This window comes from Pristiophorus japonicus, unplaced genomic scaffold (assembly GCF_044704955.1).
Source record: "Pristiophorus japonicus isolate sPriJap1 unplaced genomic scaffold, sPriJap1.hap1 HAP1_SCAFFOLD_29, whole genome shotgun sequence".
Classification (NCBI taxonomy): Eukaryota; Metazoa; Chordata; class Chondrichthyes; family Pristiophoridae; genus Pristiophorus; species Pristiophorus japonicus.
Genome location: NW_027252668.1, coordinates 6690732 through 6704323, shown reverse-complemented (window position 1 = coordinate 6704323; position 13592 = coordinate 6690732). Strand labels below are relative to the sequence as shown.

General features: G+C 49.8%; 2 long non-coding RNA genes across 8 annotated transcripts in view; one reads left to right on the top strand and one right to left on the bottom strand.

Moving 5' to 3' along the window:
• LOC139248279 (uncharacterized) overlaps positions 1 to 13592 on the bottom strand; it is a 66167-nt gene that overhangs the window by 43474 nt on the left and 9101 nt on the right. For 4 of the 5 annotated variants that reach the window (XR_011591032.1, XR_011591030.1, XR_011591028.1 and 1 more), the window contains one exon: positions 222 to 410. This is a non-coding gene — a long non-coding RNA (uncharacterized lncRNA). Of the gene's footprint in view, positions 1 to 221; positions 411 to 1605; positions 2070 to 13592 lie in introns of those variants that run through there. The other variant, XR_011591031.1, reaches the window with a different exon arrangement.
• Positions 1847 to 13592, top strand: part of LOC139248280 (uncharacterized) — a 37283-nt gene continuing 25537 nt past the window's right edge. For 2 of the 3 annotated variants that reach the window (XR_011591035.1, XR_011591033.1), the window contains exons 1-3: positions 1847 to 1957; positions 3390 to 3607; positions 3769 to 3950. This is a non-coding gene — a long non-coding RNA (uncharacterized lncRNA). The remainder of the gene's footprint in view (positions 1958 to 3389; positions 3608 to 3768; positions 3951 to 13592) is intronic. The other variant, XR_011591034.1, reaches the window with a different exon arrangement.

Genomic DNA, 13592 nt, shown 5'->3' with positions numbered 1-13592 from the left:
GAGCAGAAATCAATCTCTGTACCTTTAACTAACAACATGGAAAGAGAGAATTGAATGATCTTTAAACACCTAGTCCACTTGACACTAAAGTGTCTGAAACACAGAATAGGAACACCAGGGAAACAAAATACTGACAAATGTTAAACTGTTTTGTTGACAAAAGAAATCTGGATTTAACTTTTAAAAGATAAATTGTTTTACAGGGGCTCACACTGACTCACCTGACAGGCCGACCCAGGATCCAACCCTCAAGCACCACGATTGGTTTCAGAACTTGCTGATCCCTGAGCTCACCAGCCTCTGAGCTCTCTTCCTGTTGGTTCCCAGTGCAATCAGTCACCACTGGCCAACATTACGCTGCCAGATTAAGCTGAGTGGCACAGAGGAAGAAATAAAATGAGGCCGTGAACCTGAGTTAAGAAATAAAATTACAGAAGCATGATTAAATGAATGAGGAGAGGCCATATAAACTAAAGGGTACAATCTTAAAGGGGGTGCATGAACAGTGAGACCTGTGGGTATATGTGCATAAATCGTTGAAGATGGCAGGACAGGTTGAGAAAGCAGTTAAAAAAGCTTACAGAATCCTGGGCATCACAGATGCGCTGAGTACAAAAGCAAAGAATGTTATATGAGGAGAGACTGGATCAACTGGGCCTTTATTAACTGGAGTTTAGAAGGATGAGAGGGATCTCAAAGAAACGTATAATATTCTGACGGGACTGGACAGGTTAGATGCAGGAAGAATGTTCCCGACGTTGGGGAAGTCCAGAGCCAGGGGACATAATCTTAGGATAAGGGGTAGGTCATTTAGGACTGAGATGAGGAGAAACTTCTTCACTCAGAGAGTTGTTAACCTGTGGAATTCTCCCGCATAGAGTTGTTGATGCCAGTTCATTGGATGTATTCAAGAGGGAGTTAGATATGGCCCTTACAGCTAAAGATATCAAGGGGTATGGAGATCAAGCAGGAAAGGGGTACTGAGGGAATGATCAGCCATGATCTTATTGAATGGCGGTGCAGGCTCGAAGGGCCGAATGGCCGACTCCTGCACCTATTTTCTATGTTTCTATAATGAACCTTTATAAAACACTGGTTCAGCCTCAACTGGAATACTGTGTCCAATTCTGGGCACCACACTTTAGGATGTGAAGGCCCTCAAGAGGGTGCAGTAAAGATTTACAAGAATGATTCACGAGATGAGGGACTTCAGTTACGTGGATAGACTGGAGAAACTGAAGCTGTTCTCCTTGGAGCAGAGATACTTGAGAGGGGATTTGATAGAGGTGTTCATCATCATGAGGGGTCTGGACAGAGAGAAACTGTTCCCATTGGCGGAAGGGTCCAGAAACCACAGATTTAAGGCGATTGGCGAGGGGGAAAGGGGACTCGCTGGGAGCTGGCATGGGCTCGATGGGCCGAATGGGCTTCCGTGCTGTAACCATTCTCTGATTCTGTGAGCAGAACCACTCTGTTCCCTGACTCAATCGAAAGCCTTCCTGATTGTAACCACCTCTGTAAAAACTGCCCTGCACCGTTACTGCTCCAAGGAGAACCACCCCAGCTATTGCAGCTTGATTCATGTCACTGGTCACCATCTTGTACCTGATGGCCTCCCTGCACCAAGATGGCCGCCGCTCATGTCACTGGTCACCATCTTGTACCTGATGGCCTCCCTGCACCAAGATGGCCGCCGCTCATGTCACTGGTCACCATCTTGTACCTGACGGACTCCCTGCACCAAAATGGCCGCCGCGCATGCTCTCTGCCCTGCAGCCGGACAATAGGCCGCAATATGACGTCAGAACAAGCCCCGCCCTTCTCGCTCCTGCGGCGAGTGGGAAGCCCCGTGCAGCACAAAGATGGCGGCAGAACTCCCCAGCAACCGCCATCTCTCTCCCACCGCCAGTAACCGAGGCCCGGCCCTGCAGCCGCCGCCCGCGGTGTCAGTGAGTGTGTAAGTCCGCAGGGAGCCTGGGCACGCCCCGGGCCGTTCCTCCCTCCTCCGCTGCGGCTGCGAAACGTCCGGCCGCCCGCCCGCGGACAAGCTCCACAATGGGCTGGCCCCGCGCCTGCGCACAAGTCCCCGCCTCACCCGCTGCGGCTCTCCGAACATTCCGGGCCGCGAGCGGAGCCCGCCACCAACCGCCAACCCGCCCGCGCGCCGCCACTCAGCCCGCAGCCAATGGCGAGGCCGCGCGGGCCATCCGCCCACCCAGCGCGCGCTGCTCCGCGCCAATCAGCGGCGGGGGGCGGGGCTTGGCTCCAATCAATCAATGTGAAAAATACAGGGCGCGCTCCTTAAAGGGGCAGGCTCTCTTCAAAGTTTAAGGCTCTGTGTTTGTTTAAAGGGGCAGTGTCACTGTGCCTGTTTCATCATCATCCTAGGCAATCCCTCGGAATCGAGGAAGACTCGCTTCCATTCTAAAAATGAGTTCTCAGGTGACTGAACAGTCCAATACGAGAACCACAGTCCCTGTCACAGGTGGGACAGACAGAGGTTGAGGGAAGGGAGGGTGGGACAGGTTTGCCGCACGCTCCTTCCGCTGCCTGCACTCGATTTCTGCACGCTCTCGGTGACAAGACTCGAGGTGCTCAGTGCCCTCCCCAATGCACTTCCTCCACTTAGGGCAGTCTTTGGCCAGGGACTCCCAGGTGTCAGTGGGGACGTTGCATTTTATCAGGGAGGCTTTGAGGGTGTCCATGTAACGTTTCCTCTGCCCACCTGGGGTTCGCTTGCCGTGAAGGAGCTCCGAGTAGAGCGCTTGCTTTGGGAGTGTTGTGTCGGGCATGCGGACAATGTGGCCTGCCCAGCGGAGCTGGTCGAGTGCGGTCAGTGTTTCAATGCTGGGGATGTTGGTCTGATCAAGAACACTGATGTTGGTGCGTCTGTCCTCCCAGGATCTTGCGGAGACATCGTTGGTGGTATTTCTCCAACGATTTGAGGTGTCTCTGTGCCTGTTTAAATTTGCAGTATCTCTGTCCGTGTTTAAAGGGAGAGGGGGTGAAATTTGGCGATAACGGGGTGTAAATGAGTTTGTGACTGGACGCAGTGAGAACAGTGCCTCCCGCTAAATTTGGGAGTTTTGCGACGGCGGTAACACAGTGCGCCCCGCTTTGCTGCGCTTCGTGATGCTGATGTCATCGCCATGCATAGCACCCCGGCTCAAACATTGTCCTCGCCCCCTGGTTCTGACAACGACAGCTTCAGCAGTCGAGGGCCAGTCGGATGTCGGCTATTTACAGGCGCCAGCATCCGGTTTACTTTTAATCGGACAATAATGCTTCTTTCTTAGTTTCACATAATCTCTGTTGCTGTTTAAAGGGAGAGAGTCTCTATGCCCATTTAAAGGGAGAATTTCTTTAGATTCTCTTATTACTTCAAACAGGTATGTCCCGCTTTGTGATTTGGAGAACACAACAGACAGTGAGGTCAGCACCAGTGACACCGAACCTCAATGCTCATATCAGCATCTTGGAAAAGATAAGAAGAAGGCTGCATAGTCCAGGAGGACATCATTTGAACAGCCAACAAATAGCAAGAGGCAAGGGGCAATCCACATTGGGGACTCTATCATCAGGCACACATAGAGCACCCTATGTAGAGGTAAGGCTCTGTCAAGAGCAATCTTCTGTTTTCCAGGGGCCAAGGTAGCTGATCTCCAGGATTGTGTGGAGGAACTAATGAAAGATGAGTGTTAAGATACTGTAATAGGTTTACATATTGGAACTAATGATATCATGGATAGAAGTCCATTTGTTTTGCAGGATTCCGACAAAAGCCTCATAGATGTCCTTCAGCAAAGGGGTGCAAGGGTAGTAGCTATTCCCAGTCATGTCCAGATCGATGGAGAGGAATAGCCGAATCATAGGGTTCAACATCTGGCTCCGGGACCTCTGCAAAAAGAAGCTTCACTTCATCGATAATTGGGAGGTGTTCGCTAGACAAGGTAAGTTGTTTCAGAGGGACAGTCTCCATCTTAACTTCTTGGGAGCCAAAAGGCTGGCAGAGGCTGTTGAGCATGCTTTGAGAAAGCATTTAAATTAACTCAGCTCGGGGATAGTGTCGATAAGTTCAAAGTTAGCCTTATTGCACATAGAAACATAGAAAATAGGTGCAGGAGTAGGCCATTCGGCCCTTCGGGCCTGCACCACCATTCAATAACATGGCTGATCATTCCCTCAGTACCCCTTTCCTGTTTTTTCTCTCTATACCCCTTGATCCCCTTAGCCGTAAGGGCCATATCTAACTCCCTCTTGAATATGTCCAATGAACTGGCATCAATAACTCTCTGCGGTAGGGAATTCCACAGGTTAACAACTCTGAGTGAAGAAGTTTCTCCTCATCTCAGTCCTAAATGGCTTACCCCTTATCCTTAGACTATGTCCCCTGGTTCTGGACTTCCCCAACATCGGGAACATTCTTCCTGCATCTAACCTGTGCAGTCCCGTCAGAATTTTATATGTTTCTATGAGATCCCCTCTCATCCTTCTAAACTCCAGTGAATACAGGCATAGTCGATCCAGTCTCTCGTGTGTCAGTCCAGCCATCCCGGGAATCAGTCTGGTGAAACTTTGCTGCACTCCCTCAATAGCAAGAACGTCCTTCCTCAGATTAGGGGACCAAAACTGAACACAATATTCCAGGTGAGGACTCACTAAGGCCCTGTACAACTGCAGTAAGACCTCCCTGCTCCTGTACTCAAATCCCCTAGCTATGAAGGCCAACATACTATTTGCCGCCTTCATCGCCTGCTGAACTTGCATGCCAACTTTCAATGACTGATGTACCATGACACCCAGGTCTCGCTGTACCTCCCCTTTTCCTAATCTGCTGCCATTCAGATAATATTCTGTCTTTATGTTTTTACACCCAAAATGGATAACCTCACATTTATCCACATTATACTTCATCTGCCACGCGTTTGCCCACTCACCTAACCTGTCCAAGTCACCCTGCAGCCTCTTAGCGTCCTCCTCACAGCTCACACCGCCACCCAGCTTAGTGTCATCTGCAAACTTGGAGATATTACACTTAATTCCCTCATCCAAATCATTAATGTATACTGTAAATCGCTGGGGTCACAGCACTGAGCCCTGCGGCACCCCATTAGTCACTGCCTGCCATTCTGAAAAGGACCAGTTTATCCCGACTCTGCTTCCTGTCTGCCAACCAGTTCTCTATCCACGTCAGTACATTACCCCCAATACCATGTGCTTTAATTTTGCACACCAATCTCTTGTGTGGGACCTTGTCAAAAGCCTTTTGAAAGTCCAAATACACCACATCCACTGGTTCTCCCTTGTCCACTCTACCAGTTACATCTCAAAAAATTCTAGAAGATTTGTCAAGCATGATTTCCCCTTCATAAATCCATGCTGACTTGGACTGATCCTGTCACTGCTTTCCAAATGTGCTGCTATTTCGTCTTTGATAATTGATTCCAACATTTTCCCCACTACTGATGTCAGGCTATTACCCGTTTTCTCACTCCCTCCTTTCTTAAAAAGTTAGCTATCCTCCAGTCCATAGGAACCGATCCAGAGTCGATAGACTGTTGGAAAATGATCACCAATGCATCCACTATTTCTAGGGCTACTTCCTTAAGTACTCTGGGATGCAGGCCCTGGGGATTTATCGGCCTTCAATCCTATCAATTTCCCTAACACAATTTCCCGCCTAATAAGGATTTCCTTCAGTTCCTCCTTCTCACTAGACCCTCGGTCCCCTAGTATATCCGGGAGAAGGTTATTTGTGTCTTCCTTCGTGAAGACAGAACCAAAGTATTTGTTTAATTGGGCCACCATTTCTTTGTTCCCTATTATAAATTCACCTGAATCTGACTGCAAGGGACCTACGTTTGTTTTCACTAATCTTTTTCTCTTCACGTATCTATAGAAGCTTTTGCAGTCAGTTTTTATGTTCCCAGCGAGCTTCCTCCAATACTCTATTATCCCCCTCCTAATTAAACCCTTTGTCCTCTGCTGTATTACAAAATTCCCCCAGTCCACAGGTTTGCTTCTATTTCTGGCCAATTTATATGCCTCTTCCTTGGATTTAACACTATCCTTAATTTCCCTTGTTCGCCATGGTTGAGCCACCTTGCCCATTTTGTCTTTACTCCAGACAGGGATGTACAATTGTTGAAGTTCATCCATTTGATCTTTAAATGTTTGCCATTGCCTATCCACCGTCAACCCCTTTAAGTATCACTCGCCAGTCTATTCTAGCCAATTCACATCTCATACCATCGAAGTTACCTTTCCTTAAGTTCAGGACCCTAGTCTCTGAATTAACTGTATCACTCTCCATCTTAATAAAGAATTCTACCATATTATGGTCACTCTTCCTCAAGGGGCCTCGCACAACAAGATTGCTGATTAGTCCTTTCTCATTACACATCATCCAGTCTAGGATGGCCAGCCCTCGACTTGGTTCCTCGACATATTGGTCTACAAAACCATCCCTAAAACACTCCAGGAAATCCTTCTCCACTGCATTGCAGTTAGGTTAGCCCAATCAATATGTAGATTAAAGTCACCCATGATAACTGCTGTACCTTTATTGCATGCATCCCTTATTTCTTGTTTGATGCTGGCCCAACCTCACTACTACTGTTTGGTGGTCTGTACACAACTCCCACTAGCATTTTCTGCCCTTTGGTATTCCGTGGCTCCACCCATACCGATTCCACATCATCCAAGCTAATGTCCTTCCTTATTATTGCATTAATTTCCTCTTTAACCAGCAACGCCACAATTCCTCCTTTTCTTTTCTGTCTATCCTTCCTAAATGTTGAATACCCCTGGATGTTGAGTTCCCAGCCTTGGTCACCCTAGAGCTATGTCTCCGTAATGCCAATTACATCTACCCGTTAATTGCTATCTGCGCAGTTAATTCGTCTACCTTATTCCAAATACTCCTCGCATTGAGACACAGAGCCTTCAGGCTTGTCTTTTTAACACACTTTGCCCCTTTAGAATTTTGCTGCAATGTGGCCCTTTTTGCTTTTTGCTTGTGTTTCTCTGCCCTCCACTTTTACTATTCTCCTTTCTATCTTTTGCTTCTGCCCCCATTCTACTTCCCTCTGTCTCCCTGCATTGGTTCCCATCCCCCTGCCATATTAGTTTAACTCCTCCCCAACAGCACTAGCAAACACTCCCCCCGAGGACATTGGTTCCAGTCCTGCCCAGGTGCAGACTGTCCGGTTTGTACTGGTCCCACCTCCCCCAGAACCGGTTCCAATGCCCCAGGAATTTGAATCCCTCTCTTTTGCACCACTGCTCATGCGATGTATTCATCTGAGCTATCCTGCGATTCCTACTCTGACTAGCATGTGGCACTGATAGCAATCCTGAGATTTATACTTTTGAGGTCCTACTTTTTAATTTAGCTCCTCGCTCCCTAAATTCGTCCTGTAGGATCTCATCCCATTTTTTACCTATATGCACCACAATAACTGGCTGTTCACCCTCCCTCTTCAGAATGTCCTGCACCCGCTCCGAGACATCCTTGACCCTTTCACCAGGGAGGCAACATACCATCCTGGAGTCTCGGTTGCGGCCGCAGAAACGTCTGTCTATTCCCCTCACAATAGAATTCCCTACCACTATAGCTCTCCCACTTTTTTTCCTGCCCTACTGTGCAGCAGAGCCACCCACAGTGCCATGAACTTGGCTGCTGCTGCCTTTCCCTGATGAGTCATTCCCCCGATGAGTCATTCCCCCCAACAGTACCTAAAGCGGTGTATCTGTTTTGCAGGGGGATGACCGCAGGGTGGGGGGAAAATATACAAGACGGTTTCCTGACTCAACATGTTAATGAAGTAACTTGGGATAATCATATATTCATATATTGGATCTGGTGTTTAGTAGTGAGCCTGACCACGTATCAGGCCTCCACGTGGGGGAACATCTGAGCAACAGTGAACACAACATTATAGGGTCCCAATTGATTAGTAGAACTAAAGGGACTGAGAACCTGCGACTCACAGCACATTTCAGACGGGCAAACTTCTCCAAAATGGCAGAGGACTTGCAACAGGTAAATTGGCCAACCCCCCTCGGTGCTGATGCGACCGATGTTGAATATAAATGGAAAGTTTTTAAGAATAAGATTAAAAATGTTGAAAACCAACATGTTGACAAAATTAAAAGATAGACATGTGGTGAGAAAAAGCCAAGGTGGCCGACTGGCTCTGTACAAAAGCAAATCAGATATAAACAGAAATGTCTCTATAAATTAATCATTGAACGCTCAAATAAATAGGGTGAATATAAGGAACTAAAGAAAACGAAGGCTGCTATTCGATCAGCAAAAAGGCTAATGGGAAAAAGGATTGTGGACAACTGTGGCAGTCATGGGAAGAGCTTTTTGAGTTATGTGAAGAGTCAGAGAACTATCAAAGACTGTTTTGGGCCACTGAAGGGTGTTCAAGGACAGGTTACAAAGGACTCACTGAGTATGGCGGAAATATTAAATGAGTACTTTGCATCAGTATTCACCCTTGAAAATGATGCTCAAATATTAGAATTTAATAATACTAGTTTTATCAGTAACATTAACTTATATAACCAGATTGTTTTAGAAAAAATTAAGAACTTGAAAATAGATCGAGCAGCAGGGCCGGATAATACCCACCCGAGGGTCCTCCGGGAGATGGGACATGTGCTGTGCGAGCCCCTGGCCTGTATTTTAAATAGCTCACTGCAATCTGGAATGGTTCCTACAGACTGGAAGGAGGCTAAGGTAGTCCCCATTTTAAAAAATTGTGACAAGGCAGACCCAGGTAACTATAGGCCCATCAGTTTAATATCAGCAATAGGCAAGATGCTTGAAAGAATCATTAAGGGATGCAATATATGAATACTTGGATAGGGAGGGACATATTAGGGAAATCCAACATGGATTCATAAAAAAGAGTTTATGTCTCACAATTTTAATTGTATTTTTTGAGAAGTTACAAAGTTGGTGGATGAGGGAAGCCCAGTAGACATTGTCTACTTAGATTTTCAAAAAGCTTTTGACAGGATACCACAAAAGAAGCTTCTCTGTGAGATGGGAGCCTCTGGTATTAGTGGAAATATATTGAGCTGGATACAGATCTGGCTGGCAAGATGCAGGTAAAGAACAGTTATAGATGGATTTGGATCTGTTTGGAGACTGGTCACCAGTGGTGTCCCGCAGGGATCAGTGCTGGGACCGTTGCTTTTCACTAATTATATTAAGGATCTGGATTTTGGGGTTGGGGGGCACAGTTTGCAAATTTGGAAATGATACCAAGATCTGTGCAAGTGCTAGAACTGTGGAAGAGGCTCGTCTGATTCAGGCAGATCTTAAAGTGTTGGGAGTCTGGCCTCATGACTGGAAAATGATGTATAACTTAGATAAGTTCAGTGGTATGCATTTGGGCAGGGCAAATGCTCAACATTCGTAAACCCTCTCGGGAAAGGCATTAAAGATGGTGGAGATAGAAAGAGATTTGGGCATTCTAGTGCATACATCCTTAAAGGTACATGAGCAATGCTGTGCAGCGATAGCTAGAGCAAATAGGGCGTTGGGTGTATCCATAGGACAATGGAGTATAAGACGAGGCGCACTGTTTTGTCCTAGCACAACACCTTAGTCAGGCCGCACTTGGAATACTGTGTCCAGTTTTGGTCTCCTCACATGGCGAGTGATATTAAGGCTCGGGAAAGGGTGCAGAAGAGGGCCACTAAGCTAATTCCAAGTCTAAAGCATCTTAGTTATCAAGATAGGTTAAAAGAGTTGGGACTCTTTACCTTAGAGCAGCATAGACTTGGGGATATGATTGAGGTTTCTAAGATAATGGAGATAATAAATATCACCAACGATGTCTCCGCAAGATCCTACAAATCCCCTGGGAGAACAGACGCACCAACATCAGCGTCTCGTCCAGACTAACATCCCAGTATTGAAGCACTGACCACACTCGATCAGCTCCGCTGGGCAGGCCACATAATTCGCATGCCACACACGAGACTCCCAAAGCAAGTGCTCTACTCGGAGCTCCTTCACAGCAAACAAGCCAAAGGTGGGCAGTGAAAACAAAACAAGGACACCCTCAGAGCATCCCTGATAAAGTGTGGATGTGGTGTATTTGGATTTCCAGAAGGTATTCGATACAGTGCCACATAAGAGATTACTGCAGAAGATAAAAGCTCAAGGGGTTGGGGGTAATATATTAGCATGGATAGAGGATTGGCTAACTAACAGAAAACAGAGAGTCAGGATAAATGAGTCATTTTCCGGTTGGCAAACAGTGACTAGTGGGGTGCCACAGGGATCAGTGCTGGGTCCTCAACTATTTTCAATCGATATTAATGACTTGGATGAAGGGACCGAGTGTAATGTAGCCAAGTTTGCTGATGATACAAAGATGGGTGGGAAAGCAAATTGTGAGGACACACATGATCTACAAAGGGATATAGACAGGCTAAGTGAGTGGGCAAAAATTTGGCAGATAGAGTATAATGTGGGAAAATGTGAGTTTATCCACTTTGGCAGAAATAATAGAAAAGCAAATTATAATTTAAATGGAGAAAAATTGCAAATTGCTGCAGTACAGAGGGACCTGGGGGTCCTTGGACATGAAACACAAAAAGTTAGTATGCAGGTACAGCAAGTAATCAGGAAGGCCAATGGAATGTTGGCCTTTATTGCAAGGGGGATAGAGTATAAAAGCAGAGAAGTCCTGCTGCAACTCTACAAGGTATTGGTAAGGCCCCACCTGGAGTACTGCGTGCAGTTTTGGTCTCCGTATTTAAAGGAAGGATATACTTGCATTGGAGGCGGTTCAGAGAAGGTTCACGAGGTTGATTCCGGAGGTGAGGTGGTTGACTTATGAGGATAGGTTGAGTAGATTGGACCTATACACATTCTATGCACATTGGAGTTCAGAAGAATGAGAGGTGATCTTATTGAAACAAATAAGATAATGAGGGGGCTCGACAAGGTGGATGCAGAGAGGATATTTCCACTGATGAGGGAAACTAAGGCTAGGGGACATAGTCTCAGAATAAGGGGCCGCCCATTTAAAACTGAGATGAGAAGAAATTTCTTCTCTGAGGGTCGTGAATCTGTGGAATTCTCTGCCCCAGAGAGCTGTGGAGGCTGGGTCATTGAATATATTTAAGGCGGAGATAGACAGATTTTTGAGCGATAAGGGAGTGAAGGGTTATGGGGAGCGGGCAGGGAAGTGGAGCCGAGTCCATGATCAGATCAGCCATGATCGTATTAAATGGCGGAGCAGGCTCGAGGGGCCGACTCCTGCTCCTATTTCTGATATTCTTATATGTCCCTCCTTTTCGGAGGAGGGAGACAAAGAGAGGCTGCAGGGGCGGTTCAGTCTGGGACAGGGAGGGCGAGGGGGGTGTCTGGGTCAGGGAAGGGTGAGGGGGGGATGCGGGGGGGGGGTCTGGCTCTGGGTCAGGCACTGACTGCTCCACTCCTGTCCAGTGCCTGGTAAGTGGGGCACATTTCCTGAGTATATTGTGGGAAGGAAAGATGATTGCAGTGTATTTCTGCACCCAGCCAGAGTCAGCATCTTCAGAGGAGGAGAGCTGCTGTGGATAAATGTAACTCCCCGCAGCTCAGTGACAGTGCAGCTAACATGGGGGCAGGGGTGGGGGGGGGGGCGGTGTCTGGATTGGCAGTGGGATCGCTCCCCCCCGTGTGGAGACCCAGTGTCCCAGGTCTGTAGACCAAGGCTCTGGGGTATCTGGGGGGTGGGCTTTGGGATTGGTCCCCCCCGTGTGGAGACCCAGTGTCCCAGGTCTGTGGACCAAGGCTCTGGGGTATCTGGGGGGTAGGCTGAGGGATCACTCTCCCCGTGTGGAGACCCAGTGTCCCAGTCTGTGGGCCAAGGCTCTGGGGTATCTGGGGGGTGGGCTGAGGGATTGGTCCCCCCGTGTGGAGACCCAGTGTCCCAGGTCTGTGGGCCAAGGCTCTGGGGTATCTGGGGGGTGGGCTGAGGGATTGGTCCCCCCGTGTGGAGACCCAGTGTCCCAGTCTGTGGGCCAAGGCTCTGGGGTATCTGGGGGGTGGGCTGAGGGATCACTCCCCCTGGGTGGAGACCGTGTCCCAGGTCTGTGGGCCAAGGCTCTGGGGTATCTGGGGGGTGGGCAGAGGGATCACTCCCCGTGTGGAGACCCAGTGTCCCAGGTCTGTGGGCCAAGGCTCTGGGGTATCTGGGGGGTGGGCTGAGGGATTGGTCCCCCCGTGTGGAGACCCAGTGTCCCAGGTCTGTGGGCCAACGCTCTGGGGTATCTGGGGGGTGGGCTGAGGGATCGCTCTCCCTGGGTGGAGACCCAGTGTCCCAGGTCTGTGGGCCAAAGCTGGGGTATATGGGGGGTGGGCTGAGGGATCGCTCTCCCTGGGTGGAGACCCAATGTCCCAGGTCTGTGGACCAAGGCTTTGGGGTATCTGGGGGGTGGGCTGAGGGATCGCTCCCCCCCGTGTGGAGACCCAGTGTCCCAGTCTGTGGGCCAAGGCTCTGGGGTATCTGGGGGGTGGGCTGAGGGATTGGTCCCCCCGTGTGGAGACCCAGTGTCCCAGTCTGTGGGCCAAGGCTCTGGGGTATCTGGGGGGTGGGCTGAGGGATTGGTCCCCCCGTGTGGAGACCCAGTGTCCCAGTCTGTGGGCCAAGGCTCTGGGGTATCTGGGGGGTGGGCTGAGGGATTGGTCCCCCCGTGTGGAGACCCAGCGTCCCAGTCTGTGGGCCAAGGCTCTGGGGTATCTGGGGGGTGAGCTGAGGGATCACTTCCCCTGGGTGGAGACCCAGTGTCCCAAGTCTGTGGGCCAAAGCTGGGATATCTGGGGGGTGGGCTGAGGGATCGCTCCCCCCCGTGTGGAGACCCAGTGTCCCAGTCTGTGGGCCAAGGCTCTGGGGTATCTGGGGGGTGGGCTGAGGGATCACTCCCCCTGGGTGGAGACCCAATGTCCCAGGTCTGTGGGCCAAGGCTCTGGGGTATCTGGGGGGTGGGCTGAGGGATCACTCCCCCCCGTGTGGAGACCCAGTGTCCCAGGTCTGTGGGCCAAAGCTGGGATATCTGGGGGGTGGGCTGAGGGATCGCTCCCCCCCGTGTGGAGACCCAGTGTCCCAGTCTGTGGGCCAAAGCTCTGGGGTATCTGGGGGGTGGGCTGAGGGATTGGTCCCCCCGTGTGGAGACCCAGTGTCCCAGGTCTGTGGGCCAAAGCTGGGGTATATGGGGGGTGGGCTGAGGGATTGGTCCCCCCGTGTGGAGACCCAGTGTCCCAGGTCTGTGGGCCAAAGCTGGGGTATATGGGGGGTGGGCTAAGGGATCGCTCTCCCTGGGTGGAGACCCAATGTCCCAGGTCTGTGGACCAAGGCTTTGGGGTATCTGGGGGGTGGGCTGAGGGATCGCTCTCCCCCGTGTGGAGACCCAGTGTCCCAGTCTGTGGGCCAAAGCTCTGGGGTATCTGGGGGGTGGGCTGAGGGATTGGTCCCACTGGGTGGAGACCCAGTGTCCCAGGTCTGTGGGCCAAGGCTCTGGGGTATCTGGGGGGTGGGCTGAGGGATCGCTCCCCCCCGTGTGGAGACCCAGTGTCC